The following is a 16736-nucleotide window of genomic DNA, read 5'->3' as shown; positions in this document are numbered from 1 at the left end:
ATCTATCTATCTATCTATCTATCTATCTATCTATCTATCTATCTATCTATCTATCTATCTATCATAAATACAAAGTAGATAGAAATTGGCATTAGACTGAAGGAAAGTTGTTAGCATTTTGGATATCTAAAAAAAACCTGTAGAAGGTGACTTCTAGAGCTGAATTCTGAAAGAAGCTAGGGAATGACTTGCATTGATTTGATTTCAATCTAGAAAAAAAAACTTTAGGAATTGGAACATAGACTATTAGTAGAAGAAGGGAGCTTAGAGATCATTTAGTCCAACCCCACTTTGGCAACTAATATCATCACTATTTAAAATAATTACAAATAATTACCAATTCATAAAAAATGTAAAAGTTAAAATAACCAGAGAGTTGATAACTCTGATAAGCTTAATTGAATCTAGTCAATGGGTGTTTTTTGGATACCAGATCTACAAAACTGGAATGATATAGATTTATTGCTACCGTAGGAGGGACTCTCAATCAGGTTGGTCTTCTAACTATACTTTGTTCCCTCTTCTCTTTTCCTCTTTTCTTTTCCCCCCTTCTTTCCTCTTCCATCTTCCTTCTCTCTTTCCTCTTCTGTTCCTCTTCTTACATCCTTCCTCCTACATCCCCCTCCCCCAATGCCACCTAGAATATCTTTTCCCTTCTTTTCTCCCCAACATCCCAAATCCTACTGCTTTTCAAGGCCTAACTCCATTCCCTCTTGACATGAAGCCTTTCTTTAATCACTCCAGAATGTACTCCACACAGCATAAAAAGTCCCTTCTCCTCTTAAAGCCCCAGAATCATAGAATTGGATGAGACTTTAGCATATGGTTGATCCTTTACCCACCGTCTCCCAGGTACTCTCTATATCAGTCCCAGTTGAACTCTTGTTAATTACCAAAACCATCTCATACTTTCTTACCTCTGTGCTTTTGCCTGGAACTCCCCCCCACCCCCACCCACTCTCTTATACATTGGCTACATTCCGTTTCATATTTTATTTTTATGTGTATATGTCCCTTTGCTAAAGTCCTCCACCAATGATTCTAACTGTTGCAGCATTGATGGCCCTGCATCTCAAAGGCTATGCCAGCAGAGAACAAGCTCTGGTTGGTTCCTTCCAGAAGAGAAAGCTTTGAATTGAGGTGTGATTATCAGAGCAGGAATAAGTAGGACAATTGAGACTTTATTCTAGAATGCTGATATCTGTTAAGGAGGAGGGACCACGATTCTTGGACCCTGTGGTAATCAGCAGACTGTTATTTCCACAGCTTGGTCCTGTTGGTCTTCTGCTTCTAAGACTTCTTTGCCCTCATCTGCCCAAGGCTGCTTCTGTCACTCTAGTTCTGGGGCAGTTGCTATGAAACCTCTTTCCTAGGGCCTGCCTTTTTTCCCCAACCCCCACACAGCCAAACCCAAGACTCTGGGAGATGGCTATCCGCCTGCTGATGGACTGTCCTTTACTCCACTTTGATGATTCTCCTTCTGAGATATTCTTTGCTCCCAGATCCCCAGTATTTAGCACAATGCCCGGCACATAGTAGGTGCTTAACATATGCTTGTTGATTGATTGACTCTTGATGAATTGACAAAAAATATTTTCAAAACAAGAAAACTTTCAAAGAAAGAATATTTAGCCTTCCTAGAGTCATATTCTACTACAGTGTAGGACCTTGTGTAATCAAGCAGGTGGTGATGGCTCAGAGACAAGGATCTCTGTGTGTTTTTTTTTTAAAGGTCATCCTATGATAAACAAGATTGGTTAATGTCCAGTCATTGGCCTTTAGGTTACAAAGATAAATATTCAATCTGTAGGGAGTGGCTTGGGGTCAGAACTGTCAGTGGGATGTGGTCAATGGTCCCGTGTCTGAGTCATACATTATGGCCCTGTGCTACCCATGGCTGGGCAGTGACTCAGGGAAGCAGCTGAGAGGGGGTGACTCTGGTGCTAAAAAGGACCCGAGTCTCACAGTCTTATAAGCAAGCCATAATCATATTCCCCTTCTATCTCATCAGCAAGGCCTTAAGTGGCACTGGGAGACTGCCTGTCCCACCCTACTTATAGACACGTGGATCAGGCTGCATTTGGGGAATTTCTTTCGCTCTTTCTGGCTCCAAGACAGGACATTTGTTCACCTTTGGCCAGACTTAAAAACTGTATCCCCTGTGGGTTACTATCTCCTGGACCCTCAGAGAGTCCCCGGAACTTGACTTTATCGTGGTGATTCACATTTTGTGGTATGGTGAAGAATATACTGGTTAATAGGTTTAGAGCTAGAAGGGTAGATCTTAGAGGTAGATCCTCGAACTAACTCCGTCATAATACTCATGAGGAAACTGAGGCCCAGAGTAGACAAGTGACTTACCTAAGTTTGTTCAATTGTTCCAGTCGGGTTCAACTCTTCATAACCCCTTGTGGGCTTTTCTTGGCAAATACTGGAGTGGGTTGTCATTTCCTTCTCCAGCTCATTTTACAGATGAGGAAACTGAGGCAAATGGGGTGAAGTGACTTGCCCTGTGTCACACAGCTAGTAAGTGTCTGAGGCTGGATTTGAACTTAGGAAGATGAGTTTTCCCGACTCCAAGTCCGGAACTCTGTCCACTGTGCCACCTAGCTGCCCCTGCCTATGGTTGCATAGGTACAATTCAAATCCAAGTCCTTTGATTCTAATTCTGGGGCCATTTTACTATATCCTTCCCAACTCCCTTGCTCCTAATTCATTCTCCTTTCCAGACAAACACCACTTTTAGCAGTTTCCAATCTTATCACCTCCCTTCCTCCCCTTCTTCTCTTCTAGAATGAACTCCCCATCTCCACCTACTGAAATCCTTTTTCCCCTTCAGAGTCTAGTCAGGTGGTACTTCCTGAAAGATTACTTGCCCAAGGTCACTAAAGCATAAAGCAACAGACCTGAGGTTTCAATTTAGGTTTTCTCTGACTGCAGAGGCTGCATTCTTTCCTTCTATTGCTTTATGCCGAAGCTAGACGAGACCTGGGTTCAAGTGCCGGCTTGAACACTGACTCACTAGCTATGTGACCTTGAGCAAACAATCTAACTTTTCTTTGCCCTAGTTACTAAGCATGTCAAAGGGAGACAACAATATCACATTACTGACTTTCTACTTCATAAGATTGTGGCAAACAGAGCACTTTCTTTGTAAAAGTGAATGTTGGAAGTGAATGCTGCTTTTTACCAATCATTTTCATTTTTTTTCTCAAAATAACCCCATGAGGTAGAGAAAGCAAGTTTTCACTTCATAATTTATTCATACACTTTACAGATGAGAACACTGAGGTCTGCCATGATCACATGGCTGGTAAGCATTGGATATAGGTCTAGCCCCATCCTACTTGTCCAGCTTTGTGAAAACTCATCCAGCTTCTTACTGTTTCTCATGGCCAAGGTCTCCCACTGCATCCGAGGCCATCGCCAGTCATCCTGAACTATGTCTTGCTATTGGACTCCCATGACTCTGAGGAGAGAGTGTGACTGGTGACTTTGCACAGCTCTGCCTCACTTAAATTCAATTCATTTACAAGTCAAGACATCACCCTCCTGAAGTCTTGGTCCTCTTCCAGAGCAAAAGACAAACAAAAATGACAACTGTTCCTCATAGATGTTCCATCTCCCATCTATCTCCACTCCTTTACACTGACTGTGTCCCCTTCCCATGTTTTGTTTTATGTTTTTTTCATTTTATTTTCTTTTTAAGATAAAATAAAACCATTATTTTCATAAATACTATACAATGTAGATAGCATAAAAGCAATATACCATGGAGAATAGAATTTTTCTGGCATTAAATGGAAATGGAGATTGTATATAAAACTGCAAATCTATATTATTTAGACCTTGTTTTGTATACAAACACATACATATATATATACACATATATATGAAAACATATATATATATATATATATATATATAAAATAAATTCAGCACATAATTTCTTATTACAAGGCCCTAGAATTCCTACTTTCTTTCAAGTAGGCATACATGAAGTCTTTCCTGATTCCCCCAGCTATCAGGTCATCCTCCAGGAATTATGTTGTATTTGTCTTGTATGTACCTTAAATGTCTATGTTATCTTCTCTGGCTGAATTCTTAGCTCCTTGATGGCAAAAATGATTTCTTTTTCTTTTGGTGAGGCAATTGGGATTAAGTGACTTGCCCGGAGTCACCTAGCTAGTGAATGTTATGCGTCCGAGGTCGGATTTGAACTCAGGTCCTCCTGACTCCAGGGCAAGTGCTTTATCCACTGTGCCACCTAACTGCCCCCAATTTCATTTTTCTTTATATATCTCCACCAGAATGGCCAGATCATAGTAGGCACTTTAGAGATGCTTGTTAATTGAATGCTTGAGGTCTTGTATCTCCCCCTTCTGTTCCCCCCACTGTATCAGCCTGTCTTACAACATAAATAGCAACATACCACAGAGAGTGGAATTTTCTGGCATTAAGAATACATGCATTCATAAAAACTGGTATTACAAAGAATTCATCCTTGCATATTGTGCCCTAGGCAGCTGCATACCTTGCTTATCCTTCCTTCCTTTTGTCCTGGATGCTCATTTTAACTTGATTTCATCTGTATAAAGATGTCTATGTGTGCGGGGTGGGAGGATACATAGGAGAATCTCTCTCAGCTAGCCCCTACCCCACTAAGGATGGTCCTGGGCCATGAAACTGCCGGGGAGTGACCCTGGGTGGAAGCATGGGAAAGAGTATCGATACGTTTAGTGGGTACCTTAGAGAAGACATCAAAGTCAGGTGCATAGAGCTACAGGCCTGGGGGGCTAGGAATGGAGAAAAGTAGAGAACATAGTGAATTCCTCACTGTCAGGAATGTAACAGTTACAGTGGGAAAAGTCTGATCCTGGGAGACAGGTGACTGAGGTTTGAATGTTGATACTGTTCTTTCTAACCTGTATAACCTTCAGCATGCAGTGCAATGCTTCAGTTTCCTCCTTTGTAAAATAAGAGGTTAATGCTAGATTTCTAAATTCATAGGAATTAGATGTGGAAGTGACCTTTACTATCTAGTTCTATCCCTTCGTTTTAGAGAGGAGGACATCAAAGCTTAGAAAGTCTAAGTGATTGATGCAATGTTACATAAATGGTGTCAGAACCAGGATTCAGATCCAGTTTTTGTGATCCTGAGGTCTCAAGGCTGTTTTCATGACATTGCACTATAGTGTGTGTGTGTATGTGTGTGTGTTTCCCTGTCCTTTTAAACTTGTGCTAATTTGTAACCTGACCAGCAGTGGGTACCAACCGGTGGTGATGGAATGTAGATATTCTGCAGCCAGGCCAGCCTTTGCCGTCTGCTTCCATGATAGGGGAGCCATTGTCTCCTTCCTATTATGTGGTGAGCAGTTCTCTTGATGGTTCCATGAAAGACGTGGGACACTCATTTAAGAACCCACGTAGTTAGTACCTACTTACTTCCCAGATGAATAAAAAGCCAGGAATATTGGCACAGGGAAAATGTCAGGAAATTAAAAAAAAAGTCCTACCATTGTAATACTTTCTTCCAGGCAAGGAATGGAAGTCTAGCAGCAATGATGGCCTTGGGTTGCCTTTACTGAAAGAAGGGATGTGATATTTAGAATTCTGGAAATCAGGATGGTTAAAAGCCCTATAGCTCTTTTGGGGGGAGGGTGGGGAAGGCCATGCTTAGTTAGTATCTTTCCTGTTTCTACTTTTTTCCTTTCTCTTGCATTCTTTATCACAAAGGAAAGATCACTGGCCAAGGTTGGCTAGAGGGATAGATTCAGAGAAGAGGATGACCTCTATAAAAACTTTTAAAAAGTCACAAATCTTGGTGTCCTGGCCAAACTATAATCTGGGGATTACAATTGGGGAACACAGTGAACTCACTCCTGTGCATTCAGCTCCATGATATGGGCCACCTTATACAATTAGTAAGCATCTGTGGCTGGATTGGAACTCTGATCTTTGTGACTCTAAGTCATGTGCTGTGTTCTGTCTCTAGGTAAGGGTAGGCAGCCTGTAGTCTATTGTTAGTGGGAGCTTCAGCTTCAGATGTGGTGTCAAAGACATGTGTAGCTGGAAAAGACAGTGGGTCAGTCATATTGTGAGAATCTGAGATAACAGATAGACAGACAGCCTGAGCACTCTATGTGTATTCACAAACTATTAAAAGAATGCAAGTGATAACAAAAGGTGATGTTCCTATAATCTTTTCAGCATTATCAAGGGTTTTCCTTTTATCTCTTTTATAAGTAGAATAATGTCAGCAGTATTATTCCAATCTTTCAAAAGAGAAAACTAAGGCTAAGAAAAGTTAAATGAATGGCTGCAGGTCCCTCAGCTAGGATGTATATGCCAGAGTCATCATTCAAACTCAGATCTCCTGACTCCATATTTAGTGACCTTCCACAATACTCCACTGCCTTGTCTTTGACCCATGGCTCCTTTTGCCCCTTGCCACACCCACCTCCCATGTGTTTGATAGATCCTTTGTCTGGGATTTATGCAAGAATCCTACAGGAAGGTATGGCTAGACTGCCCTGGTGGGAAAATGGGCCCACACCCATGAGATCATGGATTCATCAAAGTATCAAATGCTCCACCCCAGAAGCAACTGCATTATAGTCATTGGGCAATCCTGTCTGCCTGTTAAAACCTGATGATGGTCAAAAAAGTAGAAGACCATAGATCCAGAACTGAAATGGAACTTAATTATCTAATAAGACCTCCATGTTGTTAGTAAGTGACAGACGTGGTATTTGAACTCAGATCTCGCAACTTGTGTTTCTAAGGTCTTTCTTTTGTGCCATGCATGTTGTCAAGGTAGGAAATCATATTTAATAGCTATGGAACAGCTGAGAAATGGAGTTGCTTCCCCCTAAACATCATAGGATAATAGAAATCTCAAATAAGAAGCCTCTAAAACAGAGGTCTTAACTGGAATCTGTGAATTTTAAAATATATATATATATAAACGTATTTCAATATAATTGATTTCCTCTACAATCCTATATATTTTACATATTTAAAAAAAATCTCTAGGGTAGGGGAGGAAAGATAAAAAAAACAAAGGAAAAAAAGAAAAAAGAAATTTACATAACTTTATTATATATTTAAAAAGAACAGCAAGTTGTGCATAATAGACTTGTAATTTCATGTGCAATCATCTTTTGTATTGTACTATGTTAATGGAAATGCTTGTTTTATTCCATAAATTAAAAATAAAATAAACAAATGAAAAACAAAAAACAAAGGGGTTATAGGCTTCATCAGGCAGCCAAAGTGCTCCACGACACAAGAAAAGGTTAGGGACTCCTGGTCTAATGCATGCTAGGAACACGTGTAACTGGGTACATAGACAAAAATGAAATTTCCACAAGTTAAACAGACGAGATAGGCAGATTCTCTGTGAGTTAAGCAGGTCATCCCTCAAAGAAGCATCATAAAAGCATGACTGAGTCTGATCTGTAGAGATCACAGGCTTTACAAGTGGCCTGAACCCAGTAGACAACAGGCTAGGGGCCAGGAGCCGAGGGTGCTACACCACACCATGACTCACTATGGAATAGGAGACAAGTCACTCGATCCTTCTGTCCGATCTCAGTTTCACTGCTTGTAAAACAGGGCTCGTGATGCCCTCCTTACTTAATCTCCCAGAGCTGTGAGTCACAAATGGGTCTATCGCAGACCTCAAATATCCATAGCTCTTTAGTGTTTATAAAGCACTCTCCCTTGCATTAGTTCTTTATAACAACCCCATGGATAGGGCAGGGAAGATGTCACTATCTCACTTTTACAGATATCAGCTGAGGAAATATCAGAAGTGGAATTTGAACGTATCTTACTTGAAGGCCGCGGGGTCATTCCAGCTCAGAATGTTGTTTCTTAAGACTAGGCTTCCTGTAACTTCAAGCGCTATAGATTTTCTGAACTGGAAGAGGCTTTAGAGGTCATCCTCCAAGATTTCTAGTCAGTAAATCAGGGTACATTTATTAAGCATTTGCAGTGTGCCAGGCACTGTGCTAAGTGTTGGAAATACAAATGCAAACAGAAATAAAGTCAATCCCTGCCCTCAGTGAGCTTATTTTCTAATGTAGAAAGGAAACATTCTAATGAAGTAATAAATAATTTAGAAAGGTAGAAATTGCTGAAAAAGGGGAGGTAGGGAGATGAAGGTATCTGGTGTGTGGTGGAAAAAGTCTGAAGAGGCAGGGTTACAGCCTGGGAAGGAATGAAGACATGCTTGTCTGGGGCATCCTCTTTAGCTTGAAGGTTCTAGTAACGGTGGAGAAGCTGTGGCTTCGAGGCCGTATGTGTGTCCCCTTAATAAAAAGGATTTATTCTGTAAAACTTGGACTCAGTCAAAAGGTCACACCCAAGTACCTAGAAGGTCACATGTAGCCTTGAGGCTGCAAGTTCCCTACCCCTGTTCTAGGCAGTCAGAGGGAGAAACCAGAGGACTATAGCATTACTGACGGGGAGTAAGGGAAGGGGGGGGTCATTGATTGTCTATTTGAGCCCTTCCAGTGACTGGGAGCTTACTAGCCCTCAAGGTAGCCTACTCCATTCTTGGACAACTCTTCCTGATTACAAAGCTCTTCCTGATAAGCAAAACTTCTATCTGTTGGTCCTTGATTTCTCTTCTGGAGCCACATAAAAAAAAAAAAATCTAATCCCTCTCCCACATTCAATGTCATTCAAAAACAACATTTAAAAAAATTAATAATTTTGTTCTTCATCACCTTCATTTCCAGACATGCCCTACTCCAATCCCTTGCCAGAGAGTTGTCCTTAATAACAAAGAATAAAAAAGAGGGAAGAGAGGGGGAAGCAGTTGTGCAAAATTAGCCAACATATTGAATAAACCTTACAGTGGCATATGCATTGTTCCCTCTGCAAAGAAGGAAAGGAGGTGCATTTTCTCTTCTCTTTGGGGGGCCAAGCTTGATCAATATAATTACGCAACACTCAGGTTCATTTTTGAAAGCTTACATTCTTTGAAATGCTCATTGTGTACTAGGCCCAGTGTTACCCACTGGGAATACACAGATGAAAAGTGACATATTTCCTTCTCTCAAGTACCTTACAATTTTACAGGGCAAGGGAGGGGAGAATGCATATCGGTAAACATGTGTGATACAGTTTAGAACGTTATCAAGGGAAAACAGAGATCCTAACAGAGTCCTCTTAGGGAAATTTGAGGAAGAACTCCTCATTCACTGCTGAGAACAGGGGAGGTTTCATGAAGCAAGAGGCTCCTGACCTGGGCTTTGAATACAGAAGTGTTCAACAGGCCCCAGATGTGGAAAGAGTGTGCTCCAGGCATGGTGAACCATCTGGGAGAAGGCACAGAGGTGAGAGTACAGGATAAGAATGAGAAAGGGCTGATGAGGGCATTGATGGTAAGTACAATGAAACAAGCCTAGAAAGATAAGCTGGAACCAGATTGTGCAGTGCCTTTGAATGAATGAAAGTGCATTGATTAAGCGCTTACTATGTGCCAACCACTAGAGGCACAAATTGAGAAGTGAGACATATTCTGTTCCCAAGAAGCTCACATTCTAATAGGGGAGGCAACACATATAGGAGCTTTCAGCAGCAAATTAGGTGGTAAAGCATCTTTGGTGTAATTTTCACTGATAAAACCACACTGTTCTGTGAAATTGAACCATTCATTGGTGCCAAGGACTTTGGTGTCAAGTTTTATTTTCTGGGCCTTCGGTGGCTCCAGAGGAGACTGGAGCTGCAATACCTTCAGCGGTAACAGAAGGTCATGTTTTCACAGGGGTTTCCCACAGATGATGGATGGTCTGGAGGGTTAGAATAGAAGGATTAGCCTGGAAGCAATACCATCAGTCTGGGAGGCATTGCTATTCCTGGACTCTTGGGCAGAGGGCCCTGGGTTGCCTATAATAGGGAGAGAGGGGAAGTGGTTTTTGTGGTGGTGTTGACTAGAAAACAGGCCTGGAATCAGGAAGATTCATCTTCTTGAGTTCAAATCTGTTCTTAGACACTTACTAGCTGGCTGACCCTGGGCAAGTCACGTAACCCTGTTTGCTTCAGTTTTTTCATCTGTGAAATGAGCTAGAGAAGGAAATGGCAAACCACTCTAGTATCTTTGCCAAGAAAACCCCAAATGGGATGATGAAGAGTAGGGAATGATTAAAATGACTAAACAAACACAGTGGTGATGTAGCCTGGCCTGCCTGTCACATACCTTCCTCTGTGTCTTCCTCAGGGCATTTTGCTGTTTCTACTATGCCCCTACCCCCCACCCCCTTTCAGTGCACTGAGACTTTACTTCTCTAGGATAAACATCTTCATTTTCCTCATGTATTACGGGTTCTAGGCCCCATGTCATCTTGCTTACCCTCTTCCGGAAGCCCTCAGCTTGTCAATGTCCCTTCCTTTTAGAATTGAACATGCTACTGTTAAACATTTGCTAATAAGGACAGAGAGGGAGAGAAGGAAAGATAGAGAGACAGACAGAAACAGAGCACCGAAGTAGGGAAAATGGATGCTGATCAACTGGGGAATGACTGAGCAAATTGTGGCATATGATTATAGTGCAATGTTATTGTACTATAAGAAGTTAAAAATATTAAGAATTTAAAGAAACTTGGGAAGGCTTTTAGGAACTGATGTGGAATGAAGTAGAACCCAGAACATAATATATGCAATGACTATAGCAATGTAAACAAAAAGAACAATAAAAGAAAGCTAAATACTATATAATTATAACAATTGATTATGACCCTGAAAAGGAACTGAGGAAATGTACCCACTCCATTAGAGAGGTGGGGGACTATGGGTGTGGAATGTTGCATACCCTGTTACATGCATTGGTATGTTCCTTGATTTTTACTCAACTGCTTTTCTTTGTTTCAAAGGAAAGTTCAAAAGGTGGAGTGGTAATAGTGATGCTTCTGGAAATGATTGCAATGTAAAAATAAAAGCAATCAATAACATCTTTAAAAACCTGGTTAGTTTTTGTTCATTTTTTTAACTTCTTGAAGCATTTTTTTGTACCCTGATTCTATCATATTAAAAATTACCTATTTATTGCTTCCTGCTATATGTAAGTCACAGGTTTGATTTTTTAAACTAATTCATTTTTAAAAATCAATTTATTGAACTGAAATGATTTGAAAGAAAAAAGTTGAACTGAACATGATCCAAGACAGAATCCTGGAGAATTCCATTAGTGACCTCCCTGTAAGTTTTTTGGATCCAGTGGTTCAACCAATTTCAAATCCACCTAACTATTCTATCGTTCATCCTGCATCTTTCTATCTCAAAGAATATTTTAAAAACTTTTATCAAATGCCTCAATGAAATTCAGGCATACTATGTCTACAGCATTCTTTTGAGTTACTAACTTAATAATCCCAATTTGAAAGGGAATCAGGTTAGTCTGACATGACTTGTACTTGATGAAACCATGCTGACTTGTAGTGATCACTGCTTCCTTTATCATATTATTTTATCTGAGTTGATTTACTCTTTTTGAAAGGAGCAGGCCACATTTCTTCCTCGATAGGAATTGTATTTTGGATTATTCTAAGGGAAACAAAGTTAGTCTGATGTGATGTTTCCTTAATGAACCCATGTTGGTTCATGATGATCACCATTTCCCCTTCCAAGTGCTCACAAACCACCCCTTTATGTGTACATTATAGTGTTTCTTCATTATCACACAACCCCTTTAGTCCTAGGTTGTGGCTCTGTCCTTGCCTTCATCTTGTCCTTGCTTGGGGAATTGTCTTTGGTATTATTATTATTATTATGATTACCACCTTAGCACATCTTGCTTTTCATTCAAAAAACAAAGTGATTGCTATTATTAGGGATCTCTGTTCCAAATGTTTATATGGACTATTAGTACCCAACTTGTGGTAGAGTGGTCTGAGCTCATATTGGTTTGATCAGCTACAGTCAGACACACTGTACCTTGACCCCAACAGAGTAATATCATTTTCGTACTCTTCAGGAGTGAAGGACAACAACCATTACTCCTACTAGGGCAGCTAGGAGGCACAGTGGATAAAGTACCAGGTCTGAAGTCGGGAATTCTCATTTCCCTGAGTTCAAATCCTACTTCAGACACTGTTTATGGGACCCTGGGTAAGTCACTTAACCCGGCCTGTCTCAGTTTCCCCATCTGTAAAATGAGCTGGAGAAGGAAATGGCAAACTACTTCAGTATCTTTGCCAAGAAAACCCCAAAAGGGGTCACAAAGAGTTGGCCACAACGGAAACGACTCAACAACAGCAACAACTACTAGGGTCTATTACTACTAGAGATAATAGATAGATATCTAATCTCAAAGTCAGGAATACCTGAGTTCAAATCCCACCTGTGATACACATTGGCTATGTAATACTGAATAAATCTCAGTGCCCCAGGCAGCAAGCACCCTAAGACTATGAGTTATAAATAAAGTGCCAATCTGCCTTTGGGGGAGGGAGCTCCTGGGGCCTATGAACTCATAGATCCAGTCCCCATCCCTGACCTGCCAGATACAAGGCTCTGTTCTTGATGCTGAGGGAGCCTACTTGGTGCTCTTATGGCATTTAGAATTTACTGGAAGAGATTAGACATGGGAACATAACATCTTATAGGTTTCAGAAAGTTTAAGTGACTGCCCATCCCTCCTCCCCCCAATTCATAAAGCCAGTTAGTGGCAGAGCAAGGAGTAGAAAAGAATGCAGGTCTCTATTTCTAATTGAAGAGAGTTCTTTCATTCAACCCATTATTTTTTCCAAGGGAAGTTTCTCCTATTGCTAATATTCATTTTTCTTCCTTATACTATTTCCCCTGTCATATGCACCTGTGCCGTATTGAAAGGGAAAAAAAAACCCTCTCTTTCTGATTTACACCTTTCAAATATTTGTGGACTGTTAGGCTTTGAATTTTTTTTTTTTGTCACTTAGCCAAGTTACACATTTTTGCTCTTTTAATCTTTCCTCTTAAGTAAATGTCTTCTTTCTCTTAATCACTTTGGACTTGGTTCAATTTGCCTTGAGAGAAACTTGCTTCTACTTTTTTTCCTTCTCTTAGTTGATTTAACTGCCCCTCCAAACAAATCTAACAACACATCATTTTGACCAGTCCCAGTAAAGCAGCAGAGAAGTATAGCACTGTACCTCCTTACTGTGTTTTTCCTAATGCTGTAGTAAAAAATGTTGATACTCTTACTTACCTATTTTATAACCTTAAATGGCTCCCCATTGCCTAACAAAATGCAAATTCTTGAACCTGGCATTCAATTTCAACCTGTCTTTTAAGTCTTTTCTCATAAGCTTCCTTTTCATTTATTCTGCAATTCACCTCAAAGAGGACTATTGACTGAACAAGTAAAGTCAGTTCATAGAGACACAGATTTTGAGAATTTGAAAATACCTCTGTGACCATCTATACCCAGCCAGAGCTGCCAGTGAATACAATACTCCATATGTAGTCTGATCAGGGCTAAATACATGAGATGATCCCCTCCTTACTCAATTCAATTCAATTCAATAATCTTATAGTAAAACTTAAAACTCAAAAGCTTGTGGAAGTTATTGTTGATAAATCAAAATAAATGAATAAAAAAAGAAAGAAATAATCTTTTAGTAAGTTCCTAAGGAAAAGGACCTATCCTAGGCATCAAGGATATAAGAGTGAAAAACTAGAGTTCCTGGTCTCAGGGAGCTTTGTGCTTAGTACTGGATGTACAAAATATCCTGAAATAACACATACTGTTCACTTTTGGGCAGGTCAAACAAGATGTCCCAAAGGCTTTTCAAACTCAGCATGTTCAAAATAGTAAACAGCTCATTATATTTCTCCTACACCCTCCCCTATTCCCAACTTTGGTATTATTGTTAAGGGTATTGTCTTCCTTCCCACCCCTTTAATCTAGAATAATACCTTGCATATATGGTTTTTGTTTTTCCCCACAGTTTCCCTTATTGTAGAAATTTGATTACATCTTGGTTTAACCAGGAGGGACATGAATTTGAATCTAGCTTCTGATGCTTATCGGCTGTGGGATCCCTGGCAAGTCACTTGGTTTTCAGATCGGAGTAATAATACTTGTATGACCTATCTCACAGCATCAGTGCTGTAAACTGCTTTGTTAACCTTATAGGCACTGTCTAAGGGAGAGTTTTTATTAATGGGCTTAGATTCTCAATAGATCCTTATGTAATGAATGATTTGCTAATGGGACAAGAACCTAGGCAACATGTTACTAATAGTGGGAATTTGAGGTCAGGGAGGAGGAGGAAAGGTAACATTGGCAAGTCAGTGGGTGACCTATTTTGGGGCTGGTGGGATTTTTAGGCATCTCTCTAATCATATTATCATTAGGGCCTGCATGCTTTTAGCACTTGCCCCTCCTTTGGGGATAGTCCCTCCTACCACCAGCATCTACTCCTGGTACTGCTGCATGACCTGTTTGCACATCCTTTTCCAAGACCTTTCCCTTCCCCAAGATCATGAAATCATGGCATTTATCCCCACCCTTTATATAAACAAAAACCATCACTTTGGGTAGAGTGGACCTCATGAGTAGGCAGAATAGGTGGCTGCCTACACAACTGGGTCAGAGTCTGTGTTGGGCAGGGCCTTCTCCAACGAATAATGCAACAACTCATAATTACATAGCATTTTACAGTTTATAAAGTGATTTCTTCACAGCAAACCTGTGTTGTCAGTAATATAAGTATTTTGGCAGCCATTTTACAAATGCCTAAAGCAGTCTCAGGAAACTGATGTGATTTGCTCAAAGTTACATAATCAGTAAGTGCTGGAGATAATATTTGAAATCCAGGTGTCTTGATTTCATATCCAACACTATTTCCATGAGCCATTCAGACTTATTTCCTATTAGTCTGCCATTTTGATTTCATGTCTTTTGAGTTGGCATTCTGTACAGTCTCCTTCCATATAATCTCAGAAGAATGGCTTCAGAAAAGTCAGATAGCCCTGGGATGGGTCCTCAGAAATGAATGCCTTCATTAGCAATGGAACACCTTAGAAGAGATTAGTTGGTAGCAGCCTGAGAGCATGGACATGTTCTGAAAGACCTTATGGGGAGGGAAGTAGTGGGCCTGGAGGAAGAAAGGCCACTGATAAGGGAGGCATGACTTTGGTTGGCACATTCTGTGTGTGTGTGTGTGTGTGTGTGTGTGTGTGGTGTCTTTGTATGTATGTGTGTATATGTGTATGTATATAGGTATGTTTGTATGTATATTTGTATGTGTTTATGCTTGTGTGTGTATAGATATGTGATTTCCTTGGTGTAAAGAACTCCCAATGAAGAATATCACTACACCAATGCAAATCAGCCCATTTTCTACAATTACAAGTCTTAGAAGACTGAACCACTGAAAGGTAAAGGGACTTTTGACCAACGCCATACAGCCAATATGTGTAAGAGATGGAACTTGTTTTAGGGTCTCCCTGACTAGGGGCCAAGATCTCATTCCTCTAGGGTAAATCTCCACTTTTGTCTTCCCCATACTATAGTGCCTGGCACACAGTAGGTGCTTAATAAATGTTTATTGACTCTTATCCCATTGAGCTGGGACTACCTAAGAGAATCTCAGGACTGCCCTAGGGAAACTGAGGCCTTGTTTACCCTTCTCTTAGGCAACTAGGTGACACAGTAGGTAAGAATGCTAGACTTGGAGTCAAGAAGACCTGAGTTCAAATCTAACCTCAGACACTTACAAATTGTGCGTCTCTGGGCAAGTCATTTAACCTCTGTCTGCCTCAGTTTCCTCAACTATAAAATGGGGACAATAATAGCATCTACTTCCCGTGGTTGTTATGAGGATCAGATAAGAGAATATTTCAGAAGTGCTTACCACAGTGCTTGGCATATGGTAGATGCTTAATAAATGTTGTTTCTTTCTTTTTTTTCTTTCCTCCAGATGTCTCTCATCTTCACTGTTGGTGATAATCTCAAGGAATACTTTGTCAAGCATTTATGGTATTCAGTCTCTTGAGTAATTGAGTAGTTTGAGACCACAAATTTCCTTAATAACTTAAAAATTATTTAATAACAAAACTTAAAATTATGTCAGTTGGCAATTCTGATCAATACAATGATCCGTGACAATTGCAAAGGACTCATGATGAAAAACATTGTCTCCTTCTGGAGACAGAACCAATAAACTCTGAGCTCAGATTGAAGCTTATTTTTTTCTCTTACTTTATTTTTCTTTTTTCCCCCCAAACATGGCTAATGTGGAAACATGTTTTGCATGACTGCATTCATATAATGGGTATCATATTCCTTACTTTCTCAGTGGGTGGAGGAGGGGTGGAGGGTGGGAGGAATTTGAAACTGAAACAAAATAAAATGTTAAAGAGTTAAGTCACAGGGGCGACTAATGTGGTTTTTTTTTTCCTGAAATTGTTCTATATTTCTGATCTATTTTTTATTTTATTTTCTTTTTTTCCCTCAATTGTATTTTTTTTTGGAGGAGGGGTTGGAAGGCCTTTCTTTGTTTCTACTGTTGCCTTAGAACATTTGGTGACATATTCCACCCCACCCCCTCCTCGTCTGGTTTGCATAAAACCTCAGAGTGGCCTACAATAGTGTTCTTGGTTTTATTCATTTTTACCTTCCCTGTTTTTCCCCCACCCAGGGCTTCCCCTGTAAGGACAGGAACAAACATCACAAGGCGTCACAAACATGACAAGAAGGCAAGGAAGGGTTGTGTGCCATGTGATTGATAGTACTAATACTA

The 16736-nt window shown here is 40.3% G+C and overlaps 1 long non-coding RNA gene across 1 annotated transcript in view; it reads left to right on the top strand.

Annotated features, from left to right (window-relative positions):
* Positions 1–16001, top strand: part of LOC114023513 — a 21285-nt gene extending 5284 nt beyond the window's left edge. The window contains exon 3 of the long non-coding RNA XR_003566811.1: positions 15915–16001. This is a non-coding gene — a long non-coding RNA (uncharacterized LOC114023513). The remainder of the gene's footprint in view (positions 1–15914) is intronic.
* Positions 16002–16736: the final 735 nt, after the last annotated feature.

This window comes from Vombatus ursinus, unplaced genomic scaffold (assembly GCF_900497805.2).
Source record: "Vombatus ursinus unplaced genomic scaffold, bare-nosed wombat genome assembly UNPS02014818.1, whole genome shotgun sequence".
NCBI lineage: Eukaryota > Metazoa > Chordata > Mammalia > Diprotodontia > Vombatidae > Vombatus > Vombatus ursinus.
Note: the sequence above shows the minus strand (reverse complement) of the source record. Positions and strands in the feature narration are given on the sequence as shown.